We start from the raw sequence: 16,292 nt of genomic DNA, 5'->3' as shown, positions 1-16,292 counted from the left end.
GAACCCCGGGGACGACGGCTGTCTCCTCAAACAGGAACCATGAGGACGACGGCTGTCTCCTCAAACAGGAACCCCGGGGACGACGGCTGTCTCCTCAAAAGGGACCCTGAGGACGACGGCTGTCTCCTCAAACAGGAACCCCGGGGACGACGGCTGTCTCCTCAAACAGGATCCACGAGGACGACGGCTGTCTCCTCAAACAGGGACCCCGGGGACGACGGCTGTCTCCTCAAACAGGGACCCCGGGGACCACGGCTGTCTCCTCAAACAGGATCCCCGAGGACGACGGCTGTCTCCTCAAACAGGAACCATGAGGACGACGGCTGTCTCCTCAAACAGGGACCCCGGGGACGACGGCTGTCTCCTCAAACAGGGACCCCGAGGACGACGGCTGTCTCCTCAAACAGGATCCACGGGGACGACGGCTGTCTCCTCAAACAGGGACCCCGGGGACGACGGCTGTCTCCTCAAACAGGGACCCCGGGGACGACGGCTGTCTCCTCAAACAGGAACCATGAGGACGACGGCTGTCTCCTCAAACAGGATCCACGAGGACGACGGCTGTCTCCTCAAACAGGGACCCCGGGGACGACGGCTGTCTCCTCAAAAGGGACCCTGAGGACGACGGCTGTCTCCTCAAAAGGGACCCCGAGGACGACGGCTGTCTCCTCAAACAGGAACCATGAGGACGACGGCTGTCTCCTCAAACAGGGACCCCGGGGACGACGGCTGTCTCCTCAAACAGGATCCCCGAGGACGACGGCTGTCTCCTCAAACAGGAACCATGAGGACGACGGCTGTCTCATCAAACAGGGACCCCGGGGACGACGGCTGTCTCCTCAAACAGGGACCCCGGGGACGACGGCTGTCTCCTCAAACAGGATCCCCGAGGACGACGGCTGTCTCCTCAAACAGGGACCCCGAGGACGACGGCTGTCTCCTCAAAAGGGACCCCGAGGACGACGGCTGTCTCCTCAAACAGGGACCCCGGGGACGACGGCTGTCTCCTCAAAAGGGACCCCGAGGACGACGGCTGTCTCCTCAAACAGGAACCCCGGGGACGACGGTTGTCTCCTCAAAAGGGACCCCGAGGACGACGGCTGTCTCCTCAAACAGGGACCCCGAGGACGACGGTTGTCTCCTCAAAAGGGACCCCGAGGACGACGGCTGTCTCCTCAAACAGGGACCCCGAGGACGACAGCTGTCTCCTCAAACAGGGACCCCGAGGACGACGGCTGTCTCCTCAAAAGGGACCCCGAGGACGACGGCTGTCTCCTCAAAAGGGACCCCGAGGACGACGGCTGTCTCCTCAAACAGGAACCATGAGGACGACGGCTGTCTCCTCAAACAGGATCCCCGAGGACGACGGCTGTCTCCTCAAACAGGGACCCCGGGGACGACGGCTGTCTCCTCAAACAGGGACCCCGAGGACGACGGCTGTCTCCTCAAAAGGGACCCCGAGGACGTCGGCTGTCTCCTCAAACAGGAACCATGAGGACAACGGCTGTCTCCTCAAACAGGAACCATGAGGACGACGGCTGTCTCCTCAAACAGGAACCCCGGGGACGACGGCTGTCTCCTCAAACAGGGACCCCGGGGACGACGGCTGTCTCCTCAAACAGGGACCCCGGGGACGACGGCTGTCTCCTCAAACAGGATCCCCGAGGACGACGGCTGTCTCCTCAAAAGGGACCCTGAGGACGACGGCTGTCTCCTCAAAAGGGACCCCGAGGACGACGGCTGTCTCCTCAAACAGGAACCATGAGGACGACGGCTGTCTCCTCAAACAGGATCCCCGAGGACGACGGCTGTCTCCTCAAACAGGGACCCCGGGGACGACGGCTGTCTCCTCAAACAGGGACCCCGAGGACGACGGCTGTCTCCTCAAACAGGATCCCCGAGGACGACGGCTGTCTCCTCAAACAGGGACCCCGGGGACGACGGCTGTCTCCTCAAACAGGGACCCCGAGGACGACGGCTGTCTCCTCAAAAGGGACCCCGAGGACGACGGCTGTCTCATCAAACAGGGACCCCGGGGACGACGGGTGTCTCCTCAAACAGGGACCCCGGGGATGATGGCTGTCTCCTCAAACAGGAACCATGAGGACGACGGCTGTCTCCTCAAACAGGGACCCCGAGGACGACGGCTGTCTCCTCAAAAGGGACCCCGAGGACGACGGCTGTCTCATCAAACAGGGACCCCGGGGACGACGGCTGTCTCCTCAAACAGGGACCCCGGGGACGACGGCTGTCTCCTCAAAAGGGACCCCGGGGACGACGGCTGTCTCCTCAAACAGGGACCCCGAGGACGACGGCTGTCTCCTCAAACAGGATCCCCGAGGACGACGGCTGTCTCCTCAAAAGGGACCCCGGGGACGACGGCTGTCTCCTCAAACAGGGACCCCGGGGACGACGGCTGTCTCCTCAAACAGGAACCATGAGGACGACGGCTGTCTCCTCAAACAGGGACCCCGAGGACGACGGCTGTCTCCTCAAACAGGAACCATGAGGACGACGGCTGTCTCCTCAAACAGGGACCCCGAGGACGACGGCTGTCTCCTCAAACAGGGACCCCGAGGACGACGGCTGTCTCCTCAAACAGGAACCATGAGGACGACGGCTGTCTCCTCAAACAGGGACCCCGAGGACGACGGCTGTCTCCTCAAACAGGGACCCCGAGGACGACGGCTGTCTCCTCAAACAGGATCCCCGAGGACGACGGCTGTCTCCTCAAACAGGGACCCCGGGGACGACGGCTGTCTCATCAAACAGGGACCCCGGGGACGACGGCTTTCTCCTCAAACAGGGACCCCGGGGACGACGGCTGTCTCCTCAAACAGGAACCATGAGGACGACGGCTGTCTCCTCAAACAGGGACCCCGAGGACGACGGCTGTCTCCTCAAACAGGGACCCCGAGGACGACGGCTGTCTCCTCAAACAGGATCCCCGAGGACGACGGCTGTCTCCTCAAACAGGGACCCCGGGGACGACGGCTGTCTCATCAAACAGGGACCCCGGGGACGACGGCTGTCTCCTCAAACAGGGACCCCGGGGACGACGGCTGTCTCCTCAAACAGGGACCCCGGGGACGATGGCTGTCTCCTCAAACAGGGACCCCGGGGACGACGGCTGTCTCCTCAAACAGGATCCCCGAGGACGACGGCTGTCTCCTCAAACAGGGACCCCGAGGACGACGGCTGTCTCCTCAAACAGGAACCATGAGGACGACGGCTGTCTCCTCAAACAGGAACCCCGAGGACGACGGCTGTCTCCTCAAACAGGGACCCCGGGGATGACGGCTGTCTCATCAAACAGGGACCCCGGGGACGACGGCTGTCTCCGCAAACAGGGACCCCGAGGACGACGGCTGTCTCCTCAAACAGGGACCCCGGGGACGACGGCTGTCTCCTCAAACAGGGACCCCGGGGACGACGGCTGTCTCCTCAAACAGGAACCCCGGGGACGACGGCTGTCTCCTCAAACAGGAACCATGAGGACGACGGCTGTCTCCTCAAACAGGAATCATGAGGACGACGGCTGTCTCCTCAAACAGGAACCCTGAGGACGACGGCTGTCTCCTCAAACAGGAACCATGAGGACGACGGCTGTCTCCTCAAACAGGGACCATGAGGACGACGGCTGTCTCCTCAAACAGGGACCCCGAGGACGACGGCTGTCTCCTCAAACAGGGACCCTGGGGACGACGGCTGTCTCCTCAAACAGGAACCATGAGGACGACGGCTGTCTCCTCAAACAGGAACCACAAGGACAATGGCTGTCTTCTCAAATAGGGACCCCGAGGATGATGGCTGTCTTCTCAAACAGGAACCCCCAGAATGACAGCTGTCTTCTCAAACAGGAACTTTGGAAGCCAGAAGCAGACACTGGTAAGAAATCAAATTGCCAACTTGGATTCTGATACTATTTAAAATTTCCCTCACAAATGAGGGCAAAATAAAGGCATTTTTTCAGATAAATAGAAGCTGAGAGGAATTGCTGCCAACTGCAATGTCAGGAGGAAGCATGGGGGTGTCACATTCTTTTCAGAGGGTAAATGTGAAGGGAGGTTGTGTTAGATGGTGTGTTGACTTTGGGGTGGATGGTGCTGGATTTTCTGTTGTAACCTTGAACCCAGCACACCCTCTTCTGAAGAACCACCAGACTCCCTCCCGTGTGGCTCTGAATTAGAGTTTTCCAAGGGAAACTCACGTAGAACTTGGAAGATTAAGCGGAGACCCTCCTTTCCTGGGGTCGCTGAAGCCGGGCGCGTGCGTAGACGGGAGCCTCACAGAGGTGCTCCTGCGAGCTTGTGGGGATGCTGTTTGCTGTCGAGAGTGACAGTGGGTGGAAGCTGTTTGGGGACCTTGGGGATTGCAGCGGCTTCCAGGAAAACTTATTTATCTATCAATAGACTCTATTTCTTTGAGCAGTTTTGGCTTTATAGAAAATCGAGAAGATAGTACAGAGGGTTCCCGTGTATCCTGCCCTGTCTCACATTTCTCCTCTTACTCACACTTTGCATTCATGTGGAACAATGGATAAACCGATATTGATACGTGGTTATTAACACAAGTTTATAGCTTACACCGGGGCTCAGTCTTTGTGTTGTATATTCTGCGGGTTTTGACAAATCCATAACATCATGCGTCCACCATTACAATGTTGCAGAATCGTTTCAGGGCCTTAAAAATCCCCTTGCTCCACCCACTCATCCCTCCCCTCTATCCCATAGCCCTCTGACCACTGCTCCCAGGAGAACGTTTGAGACCTCTTCTTGGGTGCTTTAAGCTGACATGTCCACCATCAAGTCTTCTCACTGTGGGGACAGCTTCCCCAACATCCATGCTGCAGGGTCTTCCGCCAGCCATGCCGCCTCCTGAGTCTATATTCCATGCCGGGTCTTCCGCCAGCCATGCCGCCTCCTGAGTCTATATTCCATGCCGGGTCTTCCGCCAGCCATGCCGCCTCCTGAGTCTGTATTCCATGCCGGGTCTTCCGCCAGCCATGCCGCCTCCTGAGTCTGTATTCCATGCCGGGTCTTCCACCAGCCATGCCGCCTCCTGAGTCTATATTCCATGCCGGGTCTTCCGCCAGCCATGCCGCCTCCTGAGTCTGTATTCCATGGCGGGTCTTCCGCCAGCCATGCCGCCTCCTGAGTCTGTATTCCATGGCGGGTCTTCCGCCAGCCATGCCGCCTCCTGAGTCTATATTCCATGGCGGGTCTTCCGCCAGCCATGCCGCCTCCTGAGTCTATATTCCATGCCGGGTCTTCCGCCAGCCATGCCTCCTCCTGAGTCTATATTCCATGCCGCCTCCTGAGTCTATATTCCATGCCGGGTCTTCCGCCAGCCATGCCGCCTCCTGAGTCTATATTCCATGCCGGGTCTTCCGCCAGCCATGCCTCCTCCTGAGTCTATATTCCACCCTTTATTCCATCACATGTAAAAACAAGTGACCTTCCTTTCCCCACCACACTCCGATCAATACGATCTCTTTCTGGGTGAAAGTGTGTGCTCTGGGAAGCCAGCCAATCCTGTTAGAATACTGTGTAACATAAATACTAAGTCTGTTAATTTACAACATCAGTCACTGTATAAAATAATAGGGTAGAGGAGGAGTGAGAGAAGAAATGAAATAATACATAAAAACATAGGGCAACTGCGGCCAGGCACGGTGGCTCACGCCTGTAATCCCAGCACTTTGGGAGGCCGAGGCGAGTGGATCATGGGGTCGGGAGTTCGAGACCAGCCTGGCCAACATGGTGAAACCCCATCTCTACTAAAGATAAAATAATTAGCTGGGTGTGGTGACATGCGCCTGTAATCCCAGCTACCCAGGAGGCTGGAGCAGGAGAATCACTTGAACCCAGGAGGCAGAGGTTGCAGTGAGTTGAGATCATGCCACTACACTCCAGCCTGGGCGACAGGGCGAGACTCCATCTAAAAAAAAAAAAAAAACATACATAAATATATATACATATATATATATATAATCAGCTGGAGAAAGCCCATGGGCACTTGTTATGGCTGAACTGTGCCCCCCTCAAATTCACATGTTGAGCCCTCACTCCCGCTACCTCAGAATGTGATAGCATTTGAAAATAGGGTCCTTAAAGAGGTGATTACGGTAGAATGGGGTCATTAGGGTGGGCCCTAGTCCAGCATGCCTGGTGTCCTTATAAGAGGAGGTGAGGACACAGACACACACAGAGGGGCAACCGTGACAGAATGCAGGGAGCAGATGCCATCTGCATGCCAAGGAGAGGGGCCCCAGGGGGAGCCAGCCCTGCTGACACCTTGATCTCTGATCTCCAGCCTCCAGGACAGCGACAGAATCCATTCCTGTAGCTTAAGCCCCCAGTTGTGGTGTTCGTTATGGCGGCAGGAGCTGACTAGTGCACTGCCGGACCCTAATGCCTGGGGCTTCCCACGACGCTGGGTGCGGCCGCTGTAACATCCCCTGTCCCCTGTTCATTCACGTGTATTTTGTCCTCAGGAAAGGGCTCTTTACTGGTGGGCTTGTAGACGCCACAGGTTCAGGTGTTCTCTGCTTGCAGAGTCTGATTAACAAGAGCAGGGGCCGGTAGAAAGCAAGAGACTTCATTAGCCAAGACTAGTGAAAGGAAGTAGCTGGATTCTGACCCAGAGCAACCACTTCAAATGTGGGGGGAAAGGCAAAGGTTCACAAATGGAAAGCTGGATATGGAAGGCATGCAGGAATCGTGCTGAGCACAGCGCCTGTGTGTCCCGTCCTGGTGGCTGTCTTGGGTCCCAGTTCACTTGGAGCGCGGGCTGGCATCATCGCAACTATGGCCGGGCTGTTAATTACCCGCTTTGAAGTCATCTCTGGAATTTTGCAGCTGGGTCCCCAGGCTTGGCCTGTCTGTCTCAAGATTAGCCTGCGGCACTTCTAAGAAGGCACATAATTAGATACTAATGGACAGAGAACTTTGAGAGAGTATTTACGGTGAGATAGGGAGGGATGAGGAGTGTATTTCAAGGCTAAGGGAAAAGGCTTCTGCAGTTTGCTTCAAGGTTATATCTTGAAACCCAAGAGAAAGGAAACAAGTTTAAAAATGCATTTTGAAGACCAGCCACTCAGTTACACGGTGACTAAGCCCTCACTGCGGAAGCGTCTGGACTTTCCGCAGCCTTGTCTCTTTCTAGGGGCTCTGGTTCCCATTAACTTTTTCCCTTGGATGTGGGAGATGTAACAGATGAGAGAGAGCCTTGAGCCCAGAGACAATTCCCCCCACCCCATGGGTGCGGGGCCAGCTCGCTTCCTTGGTGAGTTGAAAACAGCCCCAGCTAGGATGGCACAGCCCCTTGCTTTGCCTATTGACTCAGAGTTAGGAGCTCAGAACCACCATGGGTCAACTTCTGTTTCCAACTCCCAGGACCCTTGGGGTCCCCCTGGGGCGGTGCGGGGAGCATTTCTCCCTGGGACATAAGATCTCAGACCCAGCCCAGCTCACTCCTGCAGTGACAGGATAAACAATTCTGGGAGTGGCACTGCAGAAGAGCTTGGATTTTATCTTAAGCATGGTAGTTTTCTAGGAAGTTATTAGTCAATCTGGAGCGAGATATTCTCAGAAAAAAAAAAAAGAAATTATTAGTCAAGTGCCCTTTTGTTGGCATAAATCACCATAACAACCACTATAAATATATAATTACTGTTCTCCAAGGAAACTGAGACAAGAAAATTTTGACTCTTGCCTGTTGTGATAGTCTGTTCTTTTGTTGTTGTAAAGAAATACCTAAGACTGGGCAATTTACAAAGAAGAGGTTTAATTGGCTCTTGGTATCGCAGGCTGTACAGGAAGCACAGTGCTGGCATCTGCTTGGCTTCTCGGGAGGCCTCAGGAAGTTTCCAATCATAGCAGAAGGCAAAGGGGAAGCAGGTTGTGGGGAAAAGAAAGAGAGATCAGATTGTTACTGTGTCTACATAGAAAAGGAAGACATAAGCAACTCCATTTTGATCTGTACTAGGAAAAATTGTTCTGCTTTGAGGTGCTGTTAATCTGTAACTTTAGCCCCAACTCTGTGCTCACAGAAACATATGCTGTATTGAATCAAGGTTTAAGGGATTTAGGGCTGTGCAGGATGTGCCTTGTTAACAATTTGTTTGCAGGTAGTATGCTTGGTAAAAGTCATCGCCTTTCTCCATTCTCTATTAACCAGGGACACAATGCACTGCAGAAAGCCGCAGGGACCTCTGCCCAAGAAAGCCTGGGTATTGACCAAGGTTTCCTCCCACTGAGACAGCCTGAGATATGGCCTTGTGGGAAAGGAAAGACCTTACGTCCCCCAGCCCAACACCCGCAAAGGGTCTGTGCTGAGGAGGAGTAGTGAAAGAGGGAGGCCTCTTTGCAGTTGAGATAAGAGGAAGGTTTCTGTCTCCGGCTTCTCCCTGGAAATGGAATGCCTCAGTGTAAAGCTGACCATTAGTTCTATTCTGAGATAGGAGAAAACTGCCCTGTGGCTGGAGGCGAGATATGCTGGCAGCAATACTGCTCGGTTACTCTTTGCTACACTGAGATGTTTGTGTAAAGTGAAACATAAATCTAGCCTACGTGCACATCCAGGGACAGTACCTTCCCTTGAACTTATTCATGATACAGATTCCTTTGCTCACATGTTTCCCTGCTGACCTTCTCCCCACCATCACCCTGTTGTCCTGCCACACTCCCCTCGCCAAGATAGTAAAAACAGTGATCAATAAATCCTGAGGGAGCTCAGAGACCAGCGCCGATGCGGGTCCTCGCATGTTAAGCGCCGGTCTCCTGGGCCCACTGTTCTTTCTCTATACTTTGTCTCTGTGTCTTATTTCTTTTCTCAGTCTCTTATCTCCACCTGACGAGAAATACTCACAGATGTGGAGGGGCAGGGGTCCCTGTGGCTTTCTGCAGTGCATTGTGTCCCTGGTTAATAGAGAATGGAGAATGGCGGTGACTTTTACCAAGCACACTGCCTGCAAACATGTTGTTAACAAGGCATACCCTGCACAGCCCTAAATCCCTTAAACCTTGATTCAATACAGCACATGTTTCTGTGAGCACAGGGTTGGGGCTAAAGTTACAGATTAACGGCATCTCAAAGCAGAACAATTTTTCTTAGTAGAGATCAAAATGGAGTTTCTTATGTCTTCCTTTTCTACGTAGACACAGTAACAATCTGATCTCTCTTTCTTTTCCCCACAGCAGGTATCTCACATAACAAGAGTGGAGAAAGGGGTAGGAGGCACCTCACTCTTTTAAATAATTACATCTCACATGAACTCAGAGTGAGAACTCACTCACTATCATGAGGATGGCACCAACATGTTCATGAGGGACCCACCCCAACGATCCAAACACCACCCACCAGGCCCACCTCCACCACTGGGGATTACACTTCCAGAGATTTCTGAAATGCCTTTGAGGCCTTTTCCCCATGACATTTGGAAGAGACAGACACCTAAACCATATCATTCCACCCTGGGCTTCCCGAATCTCATGTCCTTCTCACATTGCAAAGTAAGATCATCCCTTCTCAGTAGTTCCCCAAAGTCTTAACTCGTCCCAGCATCAACACAACCAAAAGGTTCCAGTCCCAGGTTCAAAGTCTCATCTGGAAATGAGTTCTTTCCACCTATGAGCCTTTGAACTCAAAGACAAGTTATTTATTTCCAAAATACAATGGGGATGCAGGCATTGGGTAAACATTCCCATTCCAAAAGGGAGAAATTGGCCAAAAGAAAGGAACAACTGTCCTCTTTCCGGTCTATGCCTCCAAGATGACAAAGGAAAGAAGGAACAATGGTCATGCCAAAAAGGGCCGCAGCCATGTGCAGCCATGTGCAGAATGGTGCCTGATGTGTGGCCAAGGACAAGGCCATTAAGAAATTCATCATTTGAGGCTGGGTGCAGTGGCTCACACCTGTAATCCCAGCACTTTGGGAGACCAAGGTGGGTGGACCACCTGAGGTCGTGAGTTCCAGACCAGCCTGGCCAACATGGCAAAACCCCGTCTCTACTAAAAATACAAAAAATAGCCAGTGTGATGGTGGGTGCCTGTAATCCCAGCTACTCAGGAGGCATGAGAATCGCTTGAACCTGGGAGGCAGAGGTTGTAGTGAGCTGAGATTGCGCCACTGCACTCCAGCCTGAGTGATAGAGTGAGACCCCATCTCGAAAGAAAAGAAAAGAAAAGAAAAGAAAAGAAATTCATCATTGGAAACATCATGGAGGCCGCAGCAGTCAGGGACATTTCCGAAGTGAGTGTCTTCGATGCCTATGTGCTTTCCAAGCTGTATGTGAAGCTACTTTCTTGTGTGGGGTGTGCAATGCACAGCAAGGTAGTCAGGAATGGATCTCGTGAAGCCCACAAGGACCGAACACCCCCGCCTTGATTTAGACCTGTGGGTGCTGCCCCACGACCGCCACCAAAGCCCATGTGAGGAACTGAGTCCTTAAAGACTGAAGACGGACTGTTCTCGGGAGAAAAACAAAATAGATATTGTACAAGAAAGAAAGAAAGAAAGAAAGAGAAAGAAGGAAGGAAGGAAAGAAAGAAAGAAAGAGAAAGAAAGAAAAAGAAAGAGAAAGAAAGGGACAACCGGCCACACACAAGTCCTGCGCCCGGCACGGGAGTCATTAAGTCTTCCGGCTCCAGTACAGGCAATACTGCGTCTCTCCCTACACAGTCATCTAGGGAGGAGAATTCTGTCAGATTGGAAGCACTTTGGTTATCCACCCATGACCAAAAAAAAAAAAATCTTCTATTGCAACACAGCTTGGCCAATGTTTGTTTGAGGGTCTGAGAAATGATGGCCAGTTCTTGGATCTTCGAAATTTCATACATTTACCCATTAAAACTGTTCTGCCAGAGGTCAGGCAAAAGGGGCAGGACACCTTGCATGCTGGCATGTATGTGGCTGCATAACGAGGATGCTGAAGAAAAGGGAAATGAGCTCATGGTGTGAGGCACTGCTAAGGTCTGTCCTGCTCCCCAGGGGAGGAAGAGAAAACCTCCCAAACCTGACAGTAAGTACCCTAAACCCCATAGCGTCTCCTGCTCCACCTCAGAAAAGAGAGGGAATGTCACCCCCAGAGTACAGGGAAGCAGCAGGGCTTCTGTCTTCCTCTCAGATTAGGCAAGGTACTAATTTTGGCTGAGGAGTCACAGAGTCCAGAGCAGGGCATTGCATAGTGTTCCCACGATGACAACATCCATCAGCAAGCAGCTCCAGCCCAAAATGATTGGGCCTGTAATCCCTGCTCCACCTCGGACTTGTTACATTGGAAGAACTCTAACCCTCCCTACACACAGGGAGGATCCCTGAAAGATGGCTGAATTATTTACCACTATTTGCTGCACACCATCTCACCTGGGCAGACGTGCAGGCTCTCTGGGACATTATGCTCACTGCAGATGAGCTATGGCTGGTTTTAAATAAAGCAAAGGAAGAGGCACAGCACCTTCATGATGAAAATCCAGACAACACTCCAGATCCTGACTGGAGCAATTCCCTGCACGGACCCAAACTGGGATGTTGTAGAGGACATACATCTCAATGTAGCTAACCTGTATACTATGTCTGCTTCTCTTCCTGGAGATCATAAATGGTTTGCAGTACTGGATTTAAAAGAAGTTTTCTTTTGCATACCCACAGACACAGAAAGCCAACTGTTGTTCACCTTTGAATAGACAGGTCCTAAAGCCACACACAAGTTCAGTATCATTGGACTGTACTCCCACCAGAATTTCAAAGCTCTCCAACTATATTTGGAGTAGCCTTGGCTCAAGATTTGAGGAGCTTACAATAGAAAAACTGGGTATATTTACAATATGTGGATGATTTACTAATATCTAGCCCCTCGGAATGGGACTATCAGAATAACACCATTAAAACCCTAAACCATCTAGCAACCTGTGGATATAAGGTTTCAAGTAAAAAGGCTCAAATATGCCAACAAACTGTGGAATATTTAGGTTTTCTCTATAGAAGGGAAACAGAGCTCTAACAGTGGAAGGGCGAAATGCAACCGCTTCCATCTCCGCCACCGCTACCCGAAGGCAGCTAAAAGGATTTCTAGGCATAACAGGGTTTTGTTAATCTGGATTCCTAACTATGAACTACTGGTAAAGTCACTAGACAAACTGTTGAAGGGAGCTAACAATGGCCCCTTCGACTGTGAACAAAACATCAGCATGCATATGAATAACTGAAACCTAAGTTAACCTCTGCCCTAGCCCTGGGGCTCCCAAATTCTCACAAGCCCTTTCATGAGCCCTGTACGTGCCTGAGAGACTGGGTCTAACACTAGGGGTCCTTACACAGAAATTAGGAAGAATATTGCAGCCAGTGGCTTACTGGATGCTGTGGCCAAAGGCTGGCTCCTTGTGTAAGGGCAGTTGCTGCCACTGCCTGCTGTTAAAGGAAGCTGAAAAGTTGGTTTGGGGACAGCGCATCATGATCCATGAGCCTCACCAGGTGCAGGTGTTACTAGAACAGAAGGGAGGCTACTGGCTGACAGCGGGCAGGCTGAGCAAATGCCAGGCCACACTCCCAGATGACCCTGCAGTAAAAGTGCAGACTGCTGGAGTCTTAAACCCAGAAACTGTACTTCCCGCTACTGAAGAGCCTAAAGAACCTATGCACAATCACTTAGAAATTATTGACCAGGTGTTTTCCAGTTGCCCTAATTTAAAGGACACAGCCCTGCCACATGCAGACTGGACATTGTTTATGGATGGGAGCAGCCTGGTAACCAACAGAAAAAGAAATGCTGCATATGCCTTGGTAACTGTTTCTGAGGTAACAGAAGCGAGGACTTTACCAATAGGAACCTCTGCACAGGAGGCAGAACTGATTGCCCTTATGAGAGCCCTGCGGTTGTCCCAAGTACTCAGGGCACTCGGAGTAAATTGGGAGCTGCATTCAGCCTGGAGACCACAATCCTCTGGACTGATGGAAAGGAAAAATCAAACCGTTAAAACAGTTCTTGCCAAACCGTGTCAGGAAACTCAACTGAAATGGATTTAGGGCTTTGGCCTTGCACTGCTCCAGGTAAGAGTGACCCCCAGAAGTGGGATCAGGTTAAGTCCCTATGAAATTATATATGGGAGACCCTTTGCTGCTAGTCTGTCTCAGGTTACTGGGGTGCCTCTTAGTAGAAAGCCAACTATTAAACATACTCAAGTGGGACAAATCCTTCATGTTTTGCATAAGCTTGCTCCAAACAGGAGCCTGTGAACTCGGCAGAAACTTGTCCAGTTTTTCCAGCCTGGTGATCAAGTGCTGCTAAAAAATGGAGGGGACAGGCCCAACTCAGCAGCTGTCTGTCCCCTTTGCCAATACCAAGCTGTCATAACAATGGAAAGTTTCAGAAAATCTTGACACGTGATTCATAAGCCCTTGTTCTTCTCCAAGGTTGCCCTAGCTATTCTAAAACTTTGTATTTCCAGATAAATTACAGACTCAGCAGGCGAATTTTGACATCATCATCATCATCATCATCATTCCTGATACCCTTTTGATCAGGATTGCATCAAATCTGTACATCAATTTAAAAGTATTAACTCTTCCAACAGATGCCTTTGTATGTCCTTCCTTATATAGATCTCCATTTTTTTCTCATGTGTATTTTTATTTTTATTTCTTTGAGATGGAGTCTCACTCTGTCACCCAGGCTGGAATGCAATGGTGCGATCTTGGCTCACTGCAACATCCGCCTCCCGGGTTCAATGATTTTCCTGCCTCAGCTTCCCGAGTAGCTGGGATTACAGGTGCCCACCATCACTCCCAGCTAATTTTTTGTGTATTTAGTACTCCTGGTCAACAGGATTTCGCCATGTTGACCAGGCTGGTCTTGAACTCCTGACCTCATGATCCACCCGCCTCGGCCTCCCAGAGTGCTGGGATTACAGGCGTGAGCCACCACGCCCGGCCTCTTGTGTATTTTCTTGGTTTTTCAGGGTAGAGGTCTTCTGCATCTCTTGTTAGGTTTCATTTTGAACATTCTATTGGTTTTGATGATAATATAAATGATACTGTCTTTAACATTTCACTTTACCTTGTCAGTCTATAGAATATATTTGATTTTTGTACCTTGACCTTCAGAACCCTGTTAAATTTATGTAATTTTGTTTGCAAATTATTTTGGTTTCTCCCCATATGCAAATATATCATTTGCAAATAATGACAGTTTCATTTCCTTTCTAATCATATCTTTTTCTTGCCATATTGCATTTATTTCTTTCCAACCTTTATATGTTTTATTTCTAATTATAGATTAATTGCCTGGCTGAGCATGGGACACATTTGATAAATGTTCTACATTCACTTAAAGAAATGTGGATTCTCCAGGTGTTTGGTACAGCATTCCATGTATGTTCAGTACGTGAATATTTATAATCTTGTATAAATTCATGTATTCTAATTTTTGTCTGCTTGTTCTATCAGTTACTTAAAGATTCGTATTAAAATACCTGGCCAGGTGTGGTGACTCACGCCTGTAATCCCAGCACTTTGAGAGGCCGAGGTGGGCAGATCACCTGAGGTCAGGAGTTCAAGACCAGCCTTGACCAACATGGAGAAAACCCATCTCTACTAAATATACAAAATTAGCTGGGCATGGTGGCACATGCCTGTGATCCCAGCTATTTGGGAGGCTGAGGCAGGGGAATTACTTGAACCTGGGAGGTGGAGTTTGCAGTGAGCCAAGATCGCACCATTGCACTCTAGTCTGGGCAACAGGAGCAAAACTCCCTCTCAAAAACAAACAAACAAAATAAAAAACACCAAACCAAACAACCAACCAACCAAACAAACAAACCTAAGTGTGATTGTGGATTTGCCTTGATTTTCAGCTTTGTCCTATTGTGGTTAAATGTTTTGAAGCTATTTTATTAGATATGTACAAATGTAGGATTAAAATATTGTCCTGTTGTGTTGACCCTTTTATCACTATAAATATCCTTTTATTTCAGCTGCATTTCCTGCCTAATACTATCAGCATGATGTATCTTTTCCCATTCTTTTCATTCAGTGATTTTTTTTTTTTTTTAAGAGACAGGGGTTTGCTATGTTGCCCAGGCTTGTCTTGAACTCTTGGGCTCAAGAGATCCTCCGACCTCAGCCCCTCAAAGTGCTGGGATTACAGACGTGAGCCACCATGTCTGGCTTGTGTCCTTCCTTTTAAAATGAGCACTGTGACCAGTTTATTATTATCTTTATTTGGCCTAAAACTTTTTGTCTATAAATTAGAATAAGTTCATTTACATTTAATGTGAGAACTAATATAATTGGGTTAAAACCTTCCATTTCACTGTTTGCTTTTATTTTTCCCAGCTGTTTTTTATCTTTCTTTTCCTTTACGGTATTCTTTTGCATTTGTTAAATATTTCTCGTATTTTCTTTTGTTATATTCTTAGATATATTTTACGTGATTCATCAGTGGTTATTTTAGACATTACAATATGCATCTTTGACTTACTATAGTCCATCTTAAGTTGGTTACTGTCTCATTATAGGGTCCAGCCCTACAGGACCTGTGGGTTTTTCTCCTCGTGTGTGGAGATGAGAGATCATAGAAATAAAGACACAAGACAAAGAGATAGAAGAAAAGACAGCTGGGCCCTGGGGACCACTACCACCAAGGCGTGGAGACTGGTAGTGACCCTGAATGCCTGGCCGTGCCGTTATTTATTGTATATAAGGCAAGAGGGCAGGGTAAGGAGTGTGAGTCATCTCCAATGATAGGTAAGGTCACACGAGTCGTGTCCACCAGACAGGGGGCCCTTCCCTATTTGGTAGCCGAGGCAGAGAGAGAGAGGGGACAGCTTACGTCATTATTTCTTCTATGTAGTTCTGGAGAGATCAAAGACGTTAATACTTTCACCAATTCTGCTACTGCTATCTAGAAGGCGGAGCCAGGTGTACAGGGCGGAACATGAAAGTGGATCAGGAGCGTGACCACTGAAGCACAGCATCACAGGGAGATGTTTAGGCCTCCAGATGGCTGCGGGCGGGCTTGACTGATGTCAGGCCCTCCACAAGAGGTGCTGGAGCAGAGTCTTCTCTAACTTCCTCAGGGAAAGGGAGACTCCCTTTCCTGGTCTGCTAAGTAACAGGTGCCTTCCCAGGCACTGGCACTACCGCTAGACCAAGGAGCCCTGTAGTGGCCCTGTCCGGGCATGACAGAAGGCTCGCACTCTTGTCTTCTGGTCACTTCTCACCATGTCCCTTCAGCTCCTATCTCTGTATGGCCTGGTTTTTCCTAGGTTATAATTGTAGAACAAAGATTATT

The 16,292-nt window shown here is 50.4% G+C and overlaps 1 long non-coding RNA gene across 2 annotated transcripts in view; it reads right to left on the bottom strand.

Moving 5' to 3' along the window:
• Positions 1-3,915: 3,915 nt before the first annotated feature.
• Positions 3,916-16,292, bottom strand: part of LOC100980434 (chromosome 8 C8orf31 homolog) — a 34,421-nt gene continuing 22,044 nt past the window's right edge. Inside the window, exons 8-9 of one of the 2 annotated variants that reach the window (XR_010112844.1) lie at positions 6,297-16,262; positions 3,916-5,940 (exon numbers count right to left, since the gene is read on the bottom strand). This is a non-coding gene — a long non-coding RNA (chromosome 8 C8orf31 homolog). Of the gene's footprint in view, positions 16,263-16,292 lie in introns of both variants that reach the window. The other variant, XR_010112843.1, reaches the window with a different exon arrangement.

The sequence above is a fragment of the Pan paniscus genome, chromosome 7 (assembly GCF_029289425.2).
Source record: "Pan paniscus chromosome 7, NHGRI_mPanPan1-v2.0_pri, whole genome shotgun sequence".
NCBI lineage: Eukaryota > Metazoa > Chordata > Mammalia > Primates > Hominidae > Pan > Pan paniscus.
This window is presented reverse-complemented; position numbering and strand designations above follow the sequence as displayed.